Consider the following 18,293-nt stretch of genomic DNA (forward strand, 5'->3'; position numbering starts at 1 on the left):
CCCTTCTGACACCTGGAATGTGACCATGCCTCACCATCCACATGGCAACCACCCTCATCCACACCTGAACTATTGTGACTGCACCCTTACTGGTCACCCTGGTTCAACTTTAGCTTCTGGGCTGGTTATCCCCAAATCACCACCAGAGACATCAATCTGAGTTTAAACTCAAGTCAAGATATGTTCAAAGCCTTCTAATAGCTTCCCCAAATTCTAAGCAGAGACTAAAAGGCCCTACATGACCCTGACCTCATGTGTCTCTATGCCCCTCTCACTCATCCACCTCTCCACATTGGCCTCCTTGCTATATCCCAGGCACCAAACAAATTCCTGCCTCAGCCTTTTGCATGTGCTGTTACCTGCACAGATACCCAGCTCATTCATCCCCTTACCACCTGCTGCTGAAAAACCATTCATCAGAGAGGCTTTCCCCAATGTCTCTTTATGAGCAGCACCTACCACCTCCTCATTCCTATTCCGTTCACCATGCTCTGTTTGTCCTCACACTACTCACCACTTCCTGACAGGCCTGCATGTCTGTTGTGTCTCCCCCAACACACCACGCAGGACAATGGAAGCTCCATGAGGGGGCATTTGACTTTTGTTTCTCTTTTAGTTACTGCTCTTTCCCAACCTAGAGCATAATAGACCCTCAGGAACTACTTATTGAAGGTACAAATGAAAAGGCACATAGCACTCGTCAAATGTTAACTGCTTTGGCTTCTGCTTGGGGCCAACTCCTGACATGAAAGTCAGTATTCTCCCACTACATGATTCTGCCACTCAAAATTAACCAAACACACTTGTACACTTGGGTAGCATTTTGTAGTTTTCAAAGCATTTTCTCATGTAATTATCTTGACTGTAAATGCTTCTAACTACAACTCCATTAACCAGGTAGTTCAGACGGGTAAGACCGATAAGAAGGTGCTAGCATCTAGCTCAGGCCTCCTGTTCCTCACCCCGTGTCCTGGCCTTATGCACATCCTCCCTGCTCAGGTGAGATGCTGGCTCTACAGCTGGGAAGCAAAGGGCAGGCCTTGCCCTCTCCATGTTCACAGTGCTCAGTCTGCACAGAGACATGAACAGACATGCATGGGACTTAGGGTGACAAGTGAAACATGCGAGTAAAATGCACCCAGCAGTGTCATTTCTGGAGAAATAGGACTTGCTGATCCACATCCACCGAGGAGCTACTGGCAAGAGCTGACCTCTCACCTACATCCATTGTCACCCACACCAACCCTTCTCCAAGTTCTAAAACAGAAGCTGAGAGGATAGTAATTAAAGATCAGAATAACAACAACTAAACCCTGGCTGCTGCCATTTGAATCAAGAGGAGATTTTTAAAAGTACCAATGGCTGGTCCCACAGCAAACCAAATGAAGCAGGATGGGTGGAGCCTGAGCCCTGGCATTTGTTTCAAGCTCCCTAGGTGGTTATGAAGGGCAGCTATTGTTGCCAAACACTGGTGCAGGGCTGTACCATTATGAAGTGCTTTCAGGTGCATTGTCTCCTTTAATCACCCTAAAGGTCTTGAATGATAGGTGGAGCAGGCATAACTATCTCCATCAGAAAAAAGAAACGGAGAGTCTGAAAAATGGACTTACAGTCCCCTGATTATCCATTCCCAGACAGAAATTGGGCCAAGCATGTTCCATAAATGACCAGTGAAGACTGAATCCGTGCTCCCCAGCTTTGATGGGCCTATGAATCAAATAGGGATCTTGTTAAAATGCTGATTCTGATTCAGCAGATCCAAGGTGAGGCCCAAGGATCTGCATTTCTGGCAGGATCCCAGGAGATGCTGATGGTCTATGGACCACACTTTTAGTAGCAAGGACCTAATAGACCTAATAGCCATAACTTAACTGAATCTCTTCTTGTTTCTCCATGTGGGGAAGGCTAAGAGCATTTCAACAGCATCCTGGCTTCAGTGGGGCCAACTTCTATGCTATACTATACAAACTCTGTACTACAATCTGCTGGCATTCCCAACCTTCAACCTGTGTGAGCCATATCAATCTTGAAGCATTCTGTGAAGCATTCTGCAAACCCCCTTCACCATCATTACCAACACACACACACACACACACACACACACACACACACACACACACACACACAGAAAACAGAACTACCAAGATCTAAACTTCTTCATGACTCTCACACAACCTGCCTAGCAACCCCTTCTGTCCACTCTGAGAACACTGGCATTGGATTCTCATCTCAGCAGCAGAGATGGCCCCGACCATCATCAGTCAAGCTGGAATCAATTATGCCCTGACACCACTCCATTCCCCGTTATTACCTGCTTATTATTCAGAGGTGGGTACACTATTCTGAGGTCGTATTTTAATGTTTTGTGTGCCTTTTAAATATCAGCCACCACATATATAGAGAGACTTCAAATGACTGTCTAAGATATTCCATTTTAGCCTTAAATCTTTAAATACACTTATAAATTTTTTACTTTAACAGATTGTTTTATGTCTCTTCCCTCATAATGGAAATAGATCCCAGGGAATCCTCATTAATTCTATCTCCTTAGGGCCGTCTCCTTTAAAGATGACCTTCCATCTAAGGTTCAGCCCTGGGTTTGCTCAACATGAGATATACTAAGGTCACTGGGCTTGGGCTCCAGCACGGACCTGGGGAGGGCTGCTTCAAAGGACAAGGAGGGCGTGTTTCTGCTTACCTGGGGAAGGTTTTGCTCCCACCAGCCTTTGAACCACCAAAACCGGGACACCTTCCAAGTAGCTAACGTCTACATATGCTTCAGGTTGCAGTCTTGAAATCCTGGTCTTCCCTGACCTGCCCAGCCCAGTCCTCTTTGCTGAACCTCTACATCCCTTATCTGGAACCATGCAATTTTGGCATTAAGTAAACCTGACCATGTAATAGGAAAGTCCTGTATCCCCAGCTGGAGAGGGCGTGGTCCATTCCATACCCCCTCAGGTGCCTGGATTGATGCTGTGCATAAGCAACTGCTCAGTAACTGACGCAGATTGATCTGAGAACTGACTGGATTTCCTTGGTACCAACGTGCCGTCACTGCAAGTACAGCTCTGATCTTCAAGCAACTTGCCAGTTCTACGAGTGTCCTGGCACAACCGCCAATCCTCACCACGCTTCCTTGCTGCCAAGTTCCTTCCCTCTTTACCTAAGTATGATTTAGTACCTAAATTTGATCCAGGAAAAAATATTACAATCCAAATTTTTCCAGTGAAAGATCCCCAACTCCGCAAGCAAACAAGGACGAGCAACTCAAGACGTGAGACCTCTACTCAAAAAAGCAAAGAACTCCTCCCACGCAGCCATAGTGGAAACTCCTCCAGGCCCAAGAAAATAACTGAAGGTCTATTCCTTTTTTCCCTAAAAGCTTGAGAAAGAAAAGGTGGCTTCTAATGTTCTTAACAGTGCTCTTAATTTCCGCTTTGAACCTAAGAAAATCTGGCTCATTGTATTTATCCCTTGTATGTTCCTCTGACATTATATCACTTGCTGTAATTTTATATTCTTTACCAGGCTGGTCATTAAGTTTCTCAGATAGAGGCTGGTTTTGCCTCAGCTTCTCAAACCTCCACAAAACCCCTTCAGTGGGGATTTCCATTTCATGACATTTCACACACACACACACACACACACACACACACACACACACCTGGCCTCTTTTTTAGAAAGTTTTCATTCAGACACTAAAATCCATAATTGATCTTTATGCTACAGCCTAACTTTCTGTGCCACAGTAAAAATGGATAGATGAAAAGAAATTCTCAAACAAATGGGTAGTGAGGCAACTTCAAAGAACACATCTCCAGGCCAGATTGCTACAGAAAAACACACACCATTTTATCCTAATATCTATTTTTCTGAATCCTGTCTTCGTTCCCCTTATTATTTACCAAAATCTTGACAAGCAGACATTTCACTTCCCTCCTTCTACTGAGACCATATTAAACAGCCAGCCCCAAATTAACTGGATAGGACATTACAAGTGTATGTATATTGATGACCCAGCTGTTATTTGTACATTTGAAGTATGACATCTACACTCCTTTGTCATCAAGCAGAAGTAATTAAGAATAAACAAGTGGGTGTTAATTGGATTTAATGAAACAATCTCCAGTCAGCCTGAGCCTACTATTTGCCTCCTACTAATAATTATGAACAGTAAACACTCGTGCTAATCTCCTTATTCTAACAGAAGCCAAGCAGAAATACAGTATTTACTCAGCTAATGGCTTGTTTTGTCTGCAATTTAGTCTTTTTTTAAGCTAGGAAACTCAAGATTTGCCAAGCCGTCCCCAGCTGCTGGGCCCAGACCAGGGATGCGGTATTCTTAGTGACAATAGTCCAGTCTATGTCATCTGAAATGGAAGGGCAGATAAGAATTGAGCTAACCTCCACATGCAACTGTAACTGAAGATGTGAATGCCAAAAGTCTAAGTCGTAAGTCTGTATGGGTCTAAGCTAGCTGGAGGCTGGGCACTCACTGGATGCCCGGGGCTTCCTCAAACAGGAGAGTGTTTCACATGTAACTCTTAGAAAGGCTCTGTTTTTCTCTTCAGAACTGTCGCCAGGCCTCTGCCACCACAGAGGGTGGGACTGGCGTTGGATCATCTTACTTCAGGAGCCTTTTGGCTGTCGGATGACTATTATGCAGCAGTGAACTAAAAGTGTCTTATCGAGAGTGACCATTAGACACATATTACCGGCCATTAAGCAGATGGTTAGATGTTTTTAAAGAGCTCTTACATAGTAATAGAATCCAGAGTCACTGACTATATTTATTACTCTCCTAAGAAAGTGAAAAAAATAAAAAGATTGAATGTTTATTCCAGAGTGGTTAATTTCATTCTCCCAGGATCACCAGGAGGTCAAATGGACACGACCAATGAAGAGTTGGTGACTAGATTTTAAAACAGACTTCTGAGCAAGATGATTAAAATCCATGTCCTTCCTTCCTTAGCATAACTTAGGTAGATTCCAACTGAAGACCCCCTTGCCTGATGGTAGTAGAATCAGTGTCATAAAATAGATATGCATCTAGAGCAGAGGCTTGCAAACTTCTCCTGTAAAGAACCAGGTAGTAAATGTTTTACACTTTGCAGACCATAAATCATATGTCAAGACAACTCAAAGCTGAAGTCATAGCATGAACCATAGATGATAGTAAATGAATGACAAGTAAATTTTTATTTACAAAAGCAGGCAGCTGCAGGATTTGGCCTATGGGTCATAGTTTGCCAACACCTGAGTTAGACCACACTGGAACCTGCTAGGGATGATATTTGGGGGGAGATGAATTCTTCTGCCCAGGCCTCCAGCACTACCCCCTATTAAAATTCACAATTATGAAGATCTCATTTTCTCTGATAAACACATTTCTGAAATTGTGCTTGAATCAATATATTCTAATGCATCATCATTTTCTATTAATGCATACTTTTATGTGAAGTTTTATTCTCATTTTGGCACTGAACTATAATGAATAGTAGTCATACCCTTGTACTCAGCAAATATTGTTATAGAATTTCATTCATAAATAAACACATATTTTGCTATTGTTTTTATATTTACATATTGGATCCTAGCTAGATCACAGGATCCCACCTCAAGCTTAAACCTCCCATGCATAGTACTGGGGATTTATTCAAATTATCCACAATTCATACAATAACACACATACACACACAGACAGACCCACACACAATAGTCACCTGCCCTTCCAGTTACAATAATGGAGAGAGCATCCAGTGAACTCTGAAATTTTCCATTAATTCAACACCCACCTGCCCAAATCTAAGAGCTCTTTATAGCCATTAATGAGCTTCAATATAAAATACACAGATGCTTATGCATGTCCTATAAACTGAGAAAAACCAGACTCGCAAGGTAGCCACAAAAAAAAATAAAAAGCTGAAAGCAGCTTATGGAAGGTCAGGATTCCTCCCTATGCCTCCAATTTAACAACAAATGCCTCACAATGAATAGCTTGATGAGGACACGGCTCTGTGGCACAGTGAGAATTTTTCTTTTATTTGGCAAGCAATGAAATCATTAAGGTAATATATCACCATTCCCGCTAACAGAATCTCCTTGTGTCATCTCCTTCAGTGTGCACGCAAGCAGAAGACACATATCTATTGTCTCTTACTTCTGGAAGTTGTAAATGTAGGAAAATTGTCATCATTAAATTGAACATAATGGTCCTCTCTCCCCTCTCTCTTCCTCTCGTTCTTTCACTCTGTACCCCGGCTCAGCCTGACACATACCTTGTAAATGTCAAGACAAAAGTATGTCCTGAAGACCAATGGGCAGAAAGTTCTGATTACCAGCAAAAATCCATCATGTGATACTGACCATTCACCCCTGCAGGGAGAGGAAATGATTGTTGCTTTGCTGTGCAAGGTGGGAGAGCCGACCTCAAAGTGTCTGTGCTGGTATTAACATGTAAGGGAGATGGGTGCAGACAAAGGCCACTGCTGAGCACACCAGGGACCCAGAGACATCCTCACCTCTGAGGCGTGCTGCTGACTAGTTGGGCAGCTCTAATTAGCGCCTACTCTTCACACTCCAGCATCTTAACCCAGGGCCAACTTGCACCCAGAAAGTTCCCAGCTAGGATTTAGAGAGGGTTCGCACCAGGAAGCCAACACCTAAGGGAGAGAGAGGAAGGAACCTGGCAACCGATCTCTGCCTAGAGATTCGCTGTGAAGGAGAATGTGAAGCTTTGATGCCATCAGCATGTGGCTTGCGAGGTCAGAGAGAGCTCAGAGCAACCAGCCCGCTGAGCCAGCAAGGGGAAGGCGGACGCCTCCTGACCTGGGGAATCCACACCAGGCCTGGAATCCATGGCTTGTCAGGTGCTGTCATTGGGCCACAAGGACTGTTTGGCCTTGAGTATTAGTTATGTTATGTAAATTATGGTTAATGAAAGCGCAGCCTTGGTCCATAAAAGCTTAACAATGCATTTGTCTTCATTTGAGCGTTCCCCAGCAGCCACCGCCTCCCTTTACAGACCATATTAACTGGGCTTTCACGGCATGTCCCGTCCTCCACAGCCATTGTCAGGAGGCCCCAGAAGAGAGAGAGAAGTTGGCTTACACTTAACAAGACGAATGTGCCATCGTGGAACTGGCATCAGGAACCCAAGCACACACACAGGACGGGGAAGCAGATGCAGCCATGCCCATCCTCTCCCAAGGCCCTCTTTAGGAACCATGTTCAGATGGCTGGAAAAGATAACACTGGGAGGTTGCATTCCTGAGAGCTGGGTGTCACCTCTGATTCATCGGTGAGGCTTTATTAAGTGCCCCCTGTGTACACAATACATAGAAAAGTCACACATCTCTCTGTGCATGTGACAAGCTGGCAGCGGTTTCTGCCTCAAAGACACCCCATCTTGACATGCCCGTGGCAACTTTTTAGGTGCTCTATAGCTGCTCTTCTCAGTTATATGCCAATGGCCTTTGAAGAAGGAATCTCACACAACGCCCCCCTGCCCTGCCACCCCTTCAAAAAAAAAAAAAAAGCTGCAAGTTTCAACACAGGTCCTCAGAGTTAACCTTTTGCACTCGGATGTCGAGACAGCCTAGGTGCCCATCAGCAGATGACTGGATCGGAAAACTGTGGTACATCTACACAATGGAATACTATGCTGCCATAAAAAAGAAGGAATTCTCATCATTTGCAGCAACCTGGATGGAATTGGAGAACATTATGCTAAGTGAAATAAGCCAGTCAATGAAAGAAAAATACCACATGATCTCACTCATTTAGGGATAGTAAAGAACATTATAAAGTGGTGAACAAAAAGATAGATACAGAGACAGTAAAGCATCAAACAGACTTTCAAAGTACAGGAGGAAAGTTTGGGAAAGGTGGGGGAGTTATGAAATCAAACGAAGGACTTGTATGCATGCATATAAGCATAAACAATGGACGCAAAACTCTGGGGGGGGAGGGCATGTGTGGGTGTGGGGTGGGGGGGGTAATAGTAAGATATGTACACATATAATACCTCAATAAAAATATTAAAAAAAATAAAATAAAAAAAAAATAAAATTACTCTTTGAATGTATCAATAATTTGAAATATTAAAAAATCCAAATAAATAAGTTTGTATGAAAAGAAACTCCAGTTTTTTATTCTACTGCCGCACTTTGTAAAATCTGGGGTATTTAAAAAATTAAATCCCGAGTAGAATAAAGGAATCGAGAAAAAAGCAAGCGAGTGCAAAGGGTTAAAGAGAAAAGGAACTGGGATTATATTACTGTGAGAAGAGGAAGTTTGGGTTTGGCTTGAATTTAGTCTTTAAAATTATTGAATGTTTTCAAAAGTAAAACAACTTAACACTGCCAGTAAGGCCTCTCGTGGACTGATCCTACCACCTCCCCAGGCTCAGCTCTGTCCCTGTCATTCTCTCCCTGACAGCCGGCCTCATCTCAGTGCCTAGCAATCACCGAGCTCTGTCTAGTCAACATCCCCTCTGCCTGCAATGCTCTTCTCTCTCCTCCTCTTTCCCAATGAACTCTTCCTCCTTCAGCTCCCAGGGGAGACATCATTTCATCAGGGAAACTTTTCCAAAGCTCCCTAAGTCAAATTGGGTCTCATCATAGCAGCATGGCTGTTTCCCTCCCCAGCCCCAGCCCCAGCTGTGATGCGACATCTGTTTGTGTCAGTGATCGTAGGTGTGATTCTTAATGACTCTCCACGAGAGTGTAAGCTCCGTGTGGACAGCAGCTCTTTGTGTTTCCTCATGGCCCAGTTCCTAGCACCAAGCACACAGTAGGCAGCTAAAGCAACCATTGGATACATACGCTCACACCTACTGATCACTTCCCCATGACTATGGAAAAATAGCTATGGAAATGACGATGTTCACATTCGTTAGGTGGGAAGAACTGAGTGACCCTAACAGTGTTTCATTAGAAAGAGCTACCAAGAGAAGCCAGGTGGGCTACAGGTGAGCACATCTTCAAGAAGGTAACATCCTTCCAAACAGGTCAGCAGGCAGACGGGCCAGATGGCCTTTCATCACCCTGCCACGCCCCCGTTTTCTGTCCTGGAGGCCTGACTGTTCAGCCATAGCAGCCACGTCTCATCACAGGTCCCAGAGCATTTCTGCTCCAAGAGCAGGCGCAAGCAACAGCAGCCAGCCTTTGTCCTCTTACTTGTAGCACTTGGCTCCAAGGAAGAACATGGATTCTTTTGTTTTCCAGGCACCAAAATACAGAAAATGACTATAATGAAGCACCAGGGTGGCAAACATTGGTTTCCTGAGAGTCAAAGGCCAAGATGAGTTGGTTGCGCTGCCCTAAAGCCTAGCAGAGGAAAGAGGGAAATCCCCAGTAAAACAAGGTACTTGCAAAATTCCTCTCTCTCATCTAGATATCAAAGGAGCCTCACTGAATAAGTTGGTCAGACTTCCTGGAACAGGAGATTTTTCCCAATTTTTTCATCTCACAAAGGAATTGTGTGAATCCTGTTTGACCCCTGTTTTTCCAATCCAGAGTATGAATTTAGCTAGCTTTGAAAATGTTTTAGGGCTTACACAGAAATTTGTAAAATGTCAGTGTGAAAATTTTAATTGAGTTATTAGCAATATCTCTTCTTTGAATGACCTTTTAGTACTCCTTATAACATATCACCTACTTTTACTACCTTCTGGCTGACAGTTTCTAATATATTCCTTCTTCCCAGATGATATCATCTGTCCTTGGGTGGAATTAACTAAAGCACTCTACATTCAGAAGCTGACATTAATCCATAGCCCTGGATTTGTAACAGTTGCTGGAATAAACACTGTTTCCATACATTGGGTTTTAGTAATGACTAGAAGAAATGCATACTATTCATTGGACACTGACATGCAAACAAAGGAAACAGGATGACAAACAGCAATATATTTTTTAATTTAATTGGCTTAAGTATTGTACCTACTGCATAAATCTAAGGAAACATTTCTAGCTTTATAGAAATTTTATATTTCTCTTAAGAATCACATGTGTAGAAGCAGCTAATCAAAACAGGAACTTATGAGGATGAACAGCAAACAAGCTGTTTGTTCAGGTAACTTTCTGATACTCCATAAAGGAAATATGGAGACTACCACTCCGTATTCTTCATAGCCCAGACATTTTGCATCATTCCAAGAAATGGAAAAAGTAAATCAACATGGCATATGCCTACAGAAAAGTACATTCAGAGTTGAGAATCACCAAACAGGGAAAAGATTAAAAAAAAAAACCCTCTTCCTAAAAAAAGTCCCAATTCCATTGATTTCTCATAACCACCTCAAGGCACCCAAACCCCATGCCCTGGTGTGAAAATGACCAATAGAGGGGCAGGAGGCCCGCATCTCCTCCGCCTCCTCCCCAGACTCCATATTCTGCTGTACCCAGCGCATGCACAGAAACAAGCAGTGACATCTATAGGGACCTCCCTGACATTTCCCATCAGCACAACCGTGTTATTTAGAACCTGAGGCAGTAAGGCCCACCCGAATGCCAGACTGTTGATGCTTGTCCCGGGGCTTGAGGTGGCTGACAATTAAAGTGTGACTGCCATCACTGTATGGCAGGAACCCAGAGGGAGGAAAAGGGAGTATCCAAGGGTAAAGGAGTCTGCAAGCAGGGTTAACGGGAGCACAATTTTGCAGAAGCCAAGTGAGGATTCAGGAGTTGTGTCCCTTTTCCTGGTGTCTCACCCCTGTGGTCCTATATTCCGGACTTGCTGACTCTTGTGAGACAAGGCCACCCTGCCACCTTGCATGACTCATTTCATAAATCTGCTGCTGCCATCGCATTAGGATATTGTCAAGTGTTGACTATAATGTTACATCTCTGTGGGCTGGTGATCGAGAGCTCACCTGAATAGTAAGGTTATCCCTGTAGTCACCTGGGGCAACAGCAGGTGTATCTCCAGGCAAGAAGCAGTGTCAAAAAGAGCAGACCTATATAAGTGTGAGAAAAATACCTCCCTTGGCACTGGTTTGGAAAGTGCTAAGTATCTAGGAGGTTGCTCCTCATGCCATGATTTCAGGAAAGCATCCACCACATGGAAGCAAAGACATCACTGAGAGGAATGTGCTTTGCCAACCTGACTCATCATTTCCATGACTATTCGGCCCCATTTTAAAATCTTGTCCCATGTAGTCATATAGGTATCCAGATACCTTTCCCTTTTCCTCTTTCCTGAGAATGTTTGTGATGGCACTGTGAAAAAGTCTTTAGCTTTTTTGCCTTTCAGAGTCCAAACCCATGAGATCACATTCATCCTTCTGAAACCTTCTCTCTAAAGGGTAACATTCTATTGTGTCCTCTAACTCTTCTTGGCTCTAAGAATGAGCATGGACCCCCATCTTTCCTCCTGTAATTATTCACTCATTCCTTATCCCAGGGCAGGTGGGTCTCTTCATTGGAGCACCTCTCAATCTCAAGAAGGCTTACTGGGGGTGGGAGGGATAGGATGAGTAAGCAGAGGAGGGAGCCGGCCCAGGTGACCACAGGTATGAGTCTCTTTAACACCTCTATAAACCCCACCAACCGGCATACGAAGAAACAAGACAGGGTTGTTTTGTTCTGAGCTCTAGAATGCCAGTTGGTCATTCTACCTCATCCCAGTACCTCTCTCTCCTATCCCCCTACCCCCACATCAGATCTGATGCTATATGGGGGAAGGGAAGTTGTGGTTAGGCACTATTCTGCCACCTCTCTTTGCTGGAACTCTTTGCTAATGACATCAGCTGGAAGACTGCCAGAGCTTAGAGAGAGAAAAACTCACCAAAATGATCATAAAGCCACTTAGAAATGTATGAGCATGATCAACACACTAAATAATAATTACTCACATTTGTATTCCCTGCCAGTATTCATATACAGGGCATAAAGTTAACCTGCTCCAAATGAATCACCTGGTTTTAAATGACTGAGAGTCATAGTCCTATGATTCTGACAAAGTAACCCACACATTTCATATCATGGGTTTATAACAAATACATTTCTCTGTATCAGAACCCCAAAGAACAAAGCCAGTTGAAATTTTAAAACATTTACGACCAACTTTTCATTATGGGTTATATTCTTCTCAAATATTTTATCAAGCCTTTTTCCTCTCTCTGGTTTAGATCTCAATCACTAAAAGAAATGATTTGAAGGCAATAATGTAGAAACAAAAGGGGAGATTAAATACAAATTAAGCTTTCATTTGTACTGTTTTTCCAGACTGAATTAAAGTGATTGAGCTAACTTTGGTGTAAAGTAAATTTTACAGCTATTGGAAATGATAGAATGTAAATTGGATTATACTATTTAAATATTTTACAAATAATTGAAATGGCATTCTTATAAGTTATATTCCAATATTCATGTTCAAACATAGTAGATCATGCTGACTGGCTCTAGATATATATCTTTCCTTTTGCTTGATATTTCTTCCATTACTAAAATGAAACTTAAGGAAATTCACACCAGGAGAGGTCAGGGGACACCAGTTAAGATGCTGTGAATGAAAAGGCCTGATGCCATGATTTAACCTATTCAAGTTAATTCATTTCAACAGATATTTATTGACTACAGGACACCAAGCAGCTACTAGATACAATGAAGAAGGAACCAGTCTTGTCCTAAAGGTGCTTATCATCTCCCAAAAGGAAGAAAAACAAAGCCAAATAAAATTGTTCTGCTTAAAGCAGAATAATACATATACATAACATACAGGAAGTAGAGGGAGAGGGTGAAGGAGTGGGTTGGAAAGATTTTATGAAGCTGAGTTTTGAATGATGAACAGAATTTCCATTAGGTGGACACTGTAAGAAGTATGTATAAGGAGCAATAGAGGAATCAATAGCCTCAATTCATAGAAACAGGGAACCATGGGACTTGTCTGGAGAAGAGAGAACAAAATAAACCAAAAGGAGCTGGATGCCTAGGAAAGTAGGGTGCAAATTTCTCATGCAACTAATATTTGGTGATTATACATGTTCCCATCAGATTTATAAGGGAATATAAAGAAAAATAAGAAGGATTACTTCCCTCAAGGAATTTGCATTTTGGCAGTTAAGATAGAGTGGTATAGATACAGTGTTTTGTAAATTTAGTGGAGGGAAAGGTCACTACTAAGCAATAATGAGAAGACGAGCCTTAAAGAGTGGACATGTGAAAATAAACACATTCATTCATTCATTCATTCATTCACTAAAATATAGTTTTATCAAATGTTGGATATTGAGCAAAATAATGGAATCAAAGCAGAGTATCTGCCTTACGGAACTCAGTTTGACTGAACAAAGAGTAAAGGTGAGTAAGGGAATATAAAACTGGGAAGACAGGCTGGTATCAAACCATGACAGCCTAGGATTCTGAACACAATCAGTCCTATACTGGGAAAGTGTGGGAAGCCCTGAAGATGTCTGGGCAGCAGCTCTTAGGAGACTGGCCTGTGTCTTAGTTTGAATCCCTCTGAAAGCAGAACCTGAGATGATTCCTTCTCCAATATGCCTTAGAAGCATATAGGAGTCCTCCAAGAATTGTCTGTCTGAAGGACAGGAGGCTGGGCAGTTTTCCATCAGCTTTAGTCCTCATCAGCTAAAGGTTGCCTCTGCGAGGAGCACTGGCCCCTTGCACTTCCAGGCTGAGCTTAGCTTATACCACTCCTCGGAAGGTCCTGGGGCAAAAGCAGAAAGAATCATGGAATAACTTGAGGTGAGACACTGTCAGCAGGAGTCTGAGCTCACCTGGAACTGTGCATTATAACTGTGACCTAAACCAAAGGTAAACTCCGGAGATGTGACAGGGCCCAGAAAAGGTCTGCTAGAGGCAGGCAGCAGTCTGTAGGCAGAGTAGGGTGGAAGGGAAAGAGCCAGTAAAAACATTAATTCTCTAACCTGGGAAAGAGAAAGGTAATGGGGAGCTGAATTAAGATGGTGGGAGTGGTGAGAAGGGGGTTGATATAGAAATTATCATCAAGGATTAAACAACTAATGAACTGTTTGGAGCTAAAGAGCTCTATTACAAATAACTGAGGTTCTAACCCTTCATGCCTGAGAATAAGACAGAGTCATGGACAGAAGATAAGCGAACATGAGAGAGAAGCTAAGAGAAGATGATGCCAAGGAGAAAGATGAACTGGAAACTGTCAGCAGAGAGATAGTAGCTGAATTCATAGTTTTGTTAAGAGGACTATAAAAGAAAGAGAGGAAAAAAGAGTACAGGTTACAAATTAAAGAAACATCTGCATTTACTAAATGGAAGGAAAGAGATAATGAGGACAGAAAAGGAAAAATTACAGTAAAAAACAAAACATGTCAGGAATGAGAGGCTGAAATGGTGCAGAAAGGACGGAATAACAAAGGCCTAGAAGTGTCCACTGGAGGCGGTGACTGAGAAGTCACTGGAGACCTTCAAGGGACACATTTCAATAGAGAGACAGCCAGTTCCAGGATCTGGTTGACAAAGTTCTAAGGAATAAGGAAGAAGTCAGTCTTTTTCAATGGTAATTCATCATCTATATCCCTGAATGTGATCTCCATGACTGTTTTCTCAATTCTCCCAAGATTGTACATCACTAGCACCTTTCTAAATGCACAGAAGTTACAATCAATGCCTTAGAACATGGGTCAACAAACTTTTTCTATAAAAAGCCATATGGTCTCTCACAACTTCTCTACTCTCCTATTGTAGCTCCAAAGCAGCCATAGACAATACCAAAATGAATGGGTGTGGCTGTGTGCCAATAAAACTTTATTTGTGGACATTGACATTTAGATTTTATATATTTGTCATGTGTCAAAATTCTGTTTTTTAACCTTTCAACTTTAAAAAAAATGTAAGAAGCATTCTTAGCTCACCAAGGCCTACAGAAACAGATGGTGGGCCAGATTTGGCTTTCAAGTGACAGTTTGCCCCTACCTTAAGACATCAGAGCCTAGTTATCACCTGTAGGCCTATGTCAGACATGCTGGTAGACACTTTAAATAGTCAACAGAGGAAAATACAATAGTATGACAGATAGTTAGGATCAATAATTTGTTTTTTATTTTTAATTAAATTTATTGGGGTGGCATTGGTTAATAAAATTATATAGGTTTCAAGTGTACAGTTATAAGTTACATCATCTGTATATTGCATTGTATGCCCACCATCCAAAGTCAAATCTTTCATCACCACATATATGGCCCCCTTTACCCTTTATGGTCCCCCACACCCTTCCCCTCCAGTAACCACCATACTGTTGTCTGTGTCCATGAGAAGAATTTGTTTTAAGAGTAGGAAAAACACGGGCATCATAACAGGTTAATAGGAAATAATCTTTGGAAAAGGAAAATTGAAGATACATGAGAAAGTAGGAGAAACTGGTGGATCAAAGTGCTGGACGATAAAGGAGAAGGAGACAGGATGGCGGAGTGAGCTGGGTGAAGGAGAGGCAGGCGGCTTCCTCTCAGATGAAGGTTAGGCTGAAAGTCAGGGTGGAAGCAGATTATGGAGGACCTGAAGTGCCAACTCAAAAAGTTCACACTTCATTAGGTGAGTAATGAAGAGCTACCAAAGGTGTTTATGCTGGGAGTGCAGCCCGGGAATCAGTAATGCACCGCTCTTCCCATTGCAGACTGAATAAATAAGCAAACATTCTGTGTATATGTATTTACATAATGTAAGTATGACCAGAATGGAAGAAACTGAAAATATGTGATAAGGGACTCTCTTGCTCAAAAACCTGCTTCACAAATGCATTGTGGGAAGCAAAGATAAGACAAGCTGACATACTCAAAGACAGTTAATTCAATATATCCATATATAAATGCATTCTTACCTTCAAGCATTGAATATCAAATACAGCAAGAGTCCATGACACAGGGTTATAGCAACTTGGGGTTTGGAGTAGGGTGAAGTATGGTAACCAGAGCAACTTCATTATTGACTATCCACATGATATCAGGACAGGTAAAGTAACCTCTCTGGGCCTCAGCCTCCTTGGGGTCAAATGGGAATTACAATTTTGTTCCATGAGCCTCAAAAGTTTGTAACAAGAATCAGAAGAGCTGGTGGACATTGAAATGCTTTAAAAGTGTAACAGGCTACACAGATGGAATATTATAGCTGAAAAGAGAAAAGATCTATGATGTCACTTACCAGAGTAACTTCTCTAGACCATTCCCTTATCGCATATCTGAATCTTTCTCCCAGTGGGCGGTAGTAAATTATTTCAGTGGGACACTCCTTGTCAAAAAGCATCCTTCTTGGCTGACCTGCAACTTCCACCCTTTGCTCTTAACTTTTTTCCTAAAACATGTACACGTTTTGGAGAATGGGACACCTTTCCGAGGTGTGGTCCTGGAGTAGGGTCAAGCCATTTACACAGAACAGTGCTGTGTGGGTTGAGGACCCAGATGAGGACCCTTCTGGATGAGGTGACACTTCAGGTGGGCCTTGAAGGTTAGCAAGGATTGGGTAGACAAAGGAGGGTGGGGCTTTCTGAACACTGGTACTTATCAAAATGCACTGGATCCTTTCCTGTAGGCTGAGCATCAGAATGCACTGGGAGAAAGAGCCAAAGAAGAGGCTCCGGAATAGTGAGCCCATATCAGAGTTTAAGAAAGAGGGAGGCCCTAACTGGTTTGGCTCAGTGAATAGAGCATCGGCCTGCAGACTGAAGAGTTCCAGGTTTGATTCCGGTCAAGGGCATGTACTTTGGTAGCGGGCATATCCCCAGTAGGGGTGTGCAGGAGGCAGCTGATCGATGTTTCTAACTCTCTATCCCTCTCCCTTCCTCTCTGTAAAAATCAACAAAATATATTTAGAAAAAATAAAAGAAAGAGGGATAAGGAAAATATTTGTTTTCTTCTTTGTACAATCAAATTCTGGTTCTGTTTTCATAGTTGAAATACAGGAGATACAATCCATTATTATTAACAACAATCATAGTTAACAAGAAGAGCCAAAATTGGTAAAACAGTGATAATAACCCCAAAGCCTTTCATTGATACAATAATATATTGTTTATAAAGAACTCTCATTTCTCTTAACTCTTTGTTCTACAGAATAGTCAATGTCACATAGGCAAGGGAAATATACTTAGCCCCAATGCATAAAAAGAAAAAGGAAAATGGGGCTCAGGGAGATTAAGTGACCAACCTGAGTCTGTGTAGTACAAGTGTTATGAGCAGGTTGGTGTGGGAACCTGGGTGGTTCACCTCAGAGCCCAGACTTGTTTCAGCAAGTCTATATCCACTATGTCTCTCGGTTGAATATGGCCTAGTCTTTAGGTTGGCAACACCCTCTTTCCAAAATGGACAGCCACCATCTTTTCACAGACAAAAGAAAGTAACAAGACAGAGCAAAACCAGAGGTCAGAGGTGAGCTAACCACAGTCCCTGGGTCAAATCCAGCCCACCAGCTGTTTCTGTATATCCTGAAAACTAAGCATGGTTTTTATATTATTAAATGGTTGGTGGAAAAAGCCTAAGTAGAATCACCTTTCATGGCATGGGAAATTATATGAAACTCTAATGTCCGTGTCCACAACACCAACACACCCATCATTTATGGATTATCTATGGCAGTGTTCACGTTGCAACCACAGAGGTGAGTAGTTACAACAGAGACTGTCTGGCCTACAAAGCCAAAAATATTTACCACCTGGCCCTAACAGAAGAGGTTTGCTGACTGTGATCATAAGTCATAGGTCTGCAATTACAATAGGAATAAAACAATTCACTAGAGAGGGTTGTTGCAGGAGAAAACAGAGCCCAAACTCCTGAGTTCCGAGGTTTTATATCTCTCGCTTGTGAACACAGGATTGTGAGGGAGAAATTCTCAAAGTGCTGGTACCACCCCACTGGGTACTGTTGGGGTTCCTGGGACAGTTTTATGACTAAAACTGCTTCTGACAGGCCCTTTAATTTCCCTTGCCCTCCTCCCCCACCCTTCCCTGCGTGCTCACAGGGGTTGAACTTCATTGCTTCTAGAAATGAAGATGCTCTGGTGTCAACTCTAAAATCTGTGTCTCACCTCTCAGACAAGTGGATATTTACTGACAGGCTGTGGGATAGAGAAAGAAAGGAGAGAGACTGCCTGTCCAGCAGGCAGTAACCTTGGTGGAGATGCAATGTCACCAGCCTAAACCATCATTCTCACAGATGTACAGCATATTATTTAAAGGGAAACAAATATCAGCGGCTGAATGTCATGGCAAGGACACATCTCCTGCCTCTTAACTAAACTTATCAGAGCTGCAGTTTAATATGGTTCCTTTTTCATCCTCCCCTCAAATTCATCTTCCAGGGCAGC

General features: G+C 42.5%; 1 protein-coding gene and 1 long non-coding RNA gene across 2 annotated transcripts in view; both read right to left on the reverse strand.

Moving 5' to 3' along the window:
- Positions 1-18,293, reverse strand: part of LRMDA (leucine rich melanocyte differentiation associated) — a 999,454-nt gene that overhangs the window by 582,214 nt on the left and 398,947 nt on the right. The gene's annotated exons all lie outside the window — the stretch shown is intronic.
- LOC129152032 (uncharacterized) lies at positions 4,778-6,654 on the reverse strand. The gene is made up of 2 exons (XR_008558754.1): positions 6,522-6,654; positions 4,778-5,075 (listed from the first exon to the last, which is right to left on the reverse strand). It is a non-coding gene; the product is annotated as an uncharacterized LOC129152032 (long non-coding RNA).

The sequence above is a fragment of the Eptesicus fuscus genome, chromosome 17 (assembly GCF_027574615.1).
Source record: "Eptesicus fuscus isolate TK198812 chromosome 17, DD_ASM_mEF_20220401, whole genome shotgun sequence".
NCBI classification, from domain to species: domain Eukaryota; kingdom Metazoa; phylum Chordata; class Mammalia; order Chiroptera; family Vespertilionidae; genus Eptesicus; species Eptesicus fuscus.